Raw genomic sequence first — 5038 nt, 5'->3', positions numbered from 1 at the left:
AGAGAGCAGCCCAGGGGCACACGGGCAGACCTGTCCCCGACATCACAAGGGCACCACTTTTGGGGAGACTCACGGGCACACCGTCCGCTGGCGCCTGAGGCTGGGATCCCGCGCTGCCTCCCCGGCGCTCCGTCTGAGGTTTCTTCCTCCTGAGGCTTCTTCCTGCTGGTCGAGCCTCCGCGAATCCCGGCCTCCGGAGACCGTCCTGTTAACGCCCTGGCCAGGACTGGTCTCAGCCCCGACTCTGACGCACGATCACACAGGGCTCCTACTTCGCCCAGTCTCAGGGACCCACCCCCGGGCAACGGCGGTCATTGTGACCAAAGCGGCGGCTCGGGCCACGCGCATGCGCACTGGAGAGGCCGACTCGCCCCCTCGCTCCGAGGAGTCAGGCTGCGGACCCTTTAAAAAATGGCGGCGACGCGGCAGGCTGCGGGGACTGGGGCGGCGGGGGCGGCGATGGCGGCGCACCCCGAGGCGGCGGGTGGGAAGAGGACTGCCAGAGGGGCCTGCGGGAGACCCAGGGTCGGACCCGTAGGAGTCCTGTCGTCAGGACCTCCTTGATCGCTCTTCTGCTTCGGTTCCCGGTGGAGGAGGAACTTCAGGGTGCCGGCTGGGCTGTGCGGACTCCTCTTCGGATCCGACGATGGATCCCACCGGGTGATGGGGAATGGGGTTGCAATGCAGTGAGGCGGGAAGGGTCTCGCTGGGGCACCGAAAGATCCCCGGGGCCGCAAGGCGTGCTGTCGGCGGAAAATGAACTGACCCACGAGCCCACTGCCTCCCTCCTTCCCGGGTGGAGCAGTGGCCCGCCTTCATCTCCAAGACCCAGGGGGGGCTCCGGCATCCCGACACTGCTTCCCCCGACACGTGCAAAGACAGAGAGAGGCGAGTCCGAGATGGAGCCAGTGTGACCACACGTGGCACCGACGTCCCCCAAGAGCAGATGGAGCCAGCGGGTGTCTTTGAGGCCGTAGGGGGCGATGGCGAGACGGACAGTGATGTCCAGCCGTGCGCCCGGGGGGCCACGGGAGACCTCCGCCACAAAGCTGAAGAAAAGCCAAGCGCACCTGAAAGCCTGCGAGACAGGGCCTGCGCCCGAATCCAAGCCACATTCAGGGAGCCTGCCAGAGGGGCCGAGAGGTTTCCACAAACTACACCCCACAACCACCCCGCCACCGGGTAGGTACCCCTGACGCCACCTCCCCTGCACCCAGCAAAACCCAGTCCCTTTGGCTCCCTGACATCCGTGGCAGCCAGAAGATTCAGTGCTACAAGGCTCTTTCCCCAGGAGGAGAGGAACCCGACGGCCCCCAAGAACCAGAGAGGAAGTGCGGGTGGCATGCGACACCGCCTTTCCTAGAAGGCAAACGTCAAGAACCGTCGCCTTGCCTCCCGCTCTTCCGGGACCCACCACGCAGCCATCAGTTGGGCCACAGAGATCCAGAAAGCTTCCCTGTCCCAGACAGCTGTGGAAGCCCAGAGCTCCAGGATCACCACACCTGCCCAATCGTGCCGAAAGAGGTTTGGAGAGGGAAACAATCATGACAGCGACCCCCAGGCAGTTTCTCCCAGATGGACTGGGAAGTCTTCTGGGTTGAAGACATTGAGCCGGACTGAGAAGCCCCTAGGCTTCTCAGAAACAAGGCAGGCAGGGCAAGAGGGAGGACAGAGCAGAGGCCAGAGCCCAGGCAGGATTGGCGGCAATGCCACCACCACGGCCATCCGGGGAGGAGTGCCAAACGGGTGACTTGGCCACGAAGGCCAGCGTTTGAGCCACAGAGATGCTTGCCCCATCCCGTTGCCGGCTTCCTTCTCCGTCCCTGTGTCGAGCTGTGGCTAGATTTCTCAATGAGGGCAAAGGGCGAGAGGAGTGAGAAGCGTCTTCTTCAACTGCTGTGGGCACCCTCCTGCGGGTGGACAATGAGCCCCTCTGAGGCCTTCGTCCTTGGCTGGGGTGTGGTCGTCTTGGTCCCAGCAAAGAGGCTGCTCAGGATGGGGAGGGGATGAAAACCCCTGCGGGTCCGACGCAGGTGCCCACGTTGCCCAGGCCTTCACAAACCCAAACTGGAACCGCCGGGAGAAAGACTGCCAACGGGCCACACGGCGCAGGCAGAGACCCGGGGAGAGGCTGACCACAAGAAAGGCTGACGTGCGAGAAACCACCCTCCGGCGCAAAGGGCACCTGTGTCCCAGCAAACACGCACGCACCTTCGGACAGAGATAGTAACAGAGAGCGACGGAAAGAGCGAGAAGGGAGAGAGAGAGAAATCAGAGAGAGATATAAGTGGGCACACAGAGACACACACACACAACCAAGCGCACACCGAAACGCACACAGACATACAGCAGGTAACACCCACTCCCGGGCAGCCCCTGAAGCCGCCGGGTTCTGCTCTCCGCGACTACGACCCACCGGTGAGAGAGCAGCCCAGGGGCACACGGGCAGACCTGTCCCCGACATCACAAGGGCACCACTTTTGGGGAGACTCACGGGCACACCGTCCGCTGGCGCCTGAGGCTGGGATCCCGCGCTGCCTCCCCGGCGCTCCGTCTGAGGTTTCTTCCTCCTGAGGCTTCTTCCTGCTGGTCGAGCCTCCGCGAATCCCGGCCTCCGGAGACCGTCCTGTTAACGCCCTGGCCAGGACTGGTCTCAGCCCCGACTCTGACGCACGATCACACAGGGCTCCTACTTCGCCCAGTCTCAGGGACCCACCCCCGGGCAACGGCGGTCATTGTGACCAAAGCGGCGGCTCGGGCCACGCGCATGCGCACTGGAGAGGCCGACTCGCCCCCTCGCTCCGAGGAGTCAGGCTGCGGACCCTTTAAAAAATGGCGGCGACGCGGCAGGCTGCGGGGACTGGGGCGGCGGGGGCGGCGATGGCGGCGCACCCCGAGGCGGCGGGTGGGAAGAGGACTGCCAGAGGGGCCTGCGGGAGACCCAGGGTCGGACCCGTAGGAGTCCTGTCGTCAGGACCTCCTTGATCGCTCTTCTGCTTCGGTTCCCGGTGGAGGAGGAACTTCAGGGTGCCGGCTGGGCTGTGCGGACTCCTCTTCGGATCCGACGATGGATCCCACCGGGTGATGGGGAATGGGGTTGCAATGCAGTGAGGCGGGAAGGGTCTCGCTGGGGCACCGAAAGATCCCCGGGGCCGCAAGGCGTGCTGTCGGCGGAAAATGAACTGACCCACGAGCCCACTGCCTCCCTCCTTCCCGGGTGGAGCAGTGGCCCGCCTTCATCTCCAAGACCCAGGGGGGGCTCCGGCATCCCGACACTGCTTCCCCCGACACGTGCAAAGACAGAGAGAGGCGAGTCCGAGATGGAGCCAGTGTGACCACACGTGGCACCGACGTCCCCCAAGAGCAGATGGAGCCAGCGGGTGTCTTTGAGGCCGTAGGGGGCGATGGCGAGACGGACAGTGATGTCCAGCCGTGCGCCCGGGGGGCCACGGGAGACCTCCGCCACAAAGCTGAAGAAAAGCCAAGCGCACCTGAAAGCCTGCGAGACAGGGCCTGCGCCCGAATCCAAGCCACATTCAGGGAGCCTGCCAGAGGGGCCGAGAGGTTTCCACAAACTACACCCCACCCCCACCCCGCCACCGGGTAGGTACCCCTGACGCCACCTCCCCTGCACCCAGCAAAACCCAGTCCCTTTGGCTCCCTGACATCCGTGGCAGCCAGAAGATTCAGTGCTACAAGGCTCTTTCCCCAGGAGGAGAGGAACCCGACGGCCCACAAGAACCAGAGAGGAAGTGCGGGTGGCATGCGACACCGCCTTTCCTAGAAGGCAAACGTCAAGAACCGTCGCCTTGCCTCCCGCTCTTCCGGGACCCACCACGCAGCCATCAGTTGGGCCACAGAGATCCAGAAAGCTTCCCTGTCCCAGACAGCTGTGGAAGCCCAGAGCTCCAGGATCACCACACCTGCCCAATCGTGCCGAAAGAGGTTTGGAGAGGGAAACAATCATGACAGCGACCCCCAGGCAGTTTCTCCCAGATGGACTGGGAAGTCTTCTGGGTTGAAGACATTGAGCCAGACTGAGAAGCCCCTAGGCTTCTCAGAAACAAGGCAGGCAGGGCAAGAGGGAGGACAGAGCAGAGGCCAGAGCCCAGGCAGGATTGGCGGCAATGCCACCACCACGGCCATCCGGGGAGGAGTGCCAAACGGGTGACTTGGCCACGAAGGCCAGCGTTTGAGCCACAGAGATGCTTGCCCCATCCCGTTGCCGGCTTCCTTCTCCGTCCCTGTGTCGAGCTGTGGCTAGATTTCTCAATGAGGGCAAAGGGCGAGAGGAGTGAGAAGCGTCTTCTTCAACTGCTGTGGGCACCCTCCTGCGGGTGGACAACGAGCCCCTCTGAGGCCTTCGTCCTTGGCTGGGGTGTGGTCGTCTTGGTCCCAGCAAAGAGGCTGCTCAGGATGGGGAGGGGATGAAAACCCCTGCGGGTCCGACGCAGGTGCCCACGTTGCCCAGGCCTTCACAAACCCAAACTGGAACCGCCGGGAGAAAGACTGCCAACGGGCCACACGGCGCAGGCAGAGACCCGGGGAGAGGCTGACCACAAGAAAGGCTGACGTGCGAGAAACCACCCTCCGGCGCAAAGGGCACCTGTGTCCCAGCAAACACGCACGCACCTTCGGACAGAGATAGTAACAGAGAGCGACGGAAAGAGCGAGAAGGGAGAGAGAGAGAAATCAGAGAGAGATATAAGTGGGCACACAGAGACACACACACACAACCAAGCGCACACCGAAACGCACACAGACATACAGCAGGTAACACCCACTCCCGGGCAGCCCCTGAAGCCGCCGGGTTCTGCTCTCCGCGACTACGACCCACCGGTGAGAGAGCAGCCCAGGGGCACACGGGCAGACCTGTCCCCGACATCACAAGGGCACCACTTTTGGGGAGACTCACGGGCACACCGTCCGCTGGCGCCTGAGGCTGGGATCCCGCGCTGCCTCCCCGGCGCTCCGTCTGAGGTTTCTTCCTCCTGAGGCTTCTTCCTGCTGGTCGAGCCTCCGCGAATCCCGGCCTCCG

The sequence above is a fragment of the Pongo abelii genome, chromosome 20 (assembly GCF_028885655.2).
Source record: "Pongo abelii isolate AG06213 chromosome 20, NHGRI_mPonAbe1-v2.0_pri, whole genome shotgun sequence".
NCBI classification, from domain to species: Eukaryota; Metazoa; Chordata; class Mammalia; order Primates; family Hominidae; genus Pongo; species Pongo abelii.
This window is presented reverse-complemented; position numbering follows the sequence as displayed.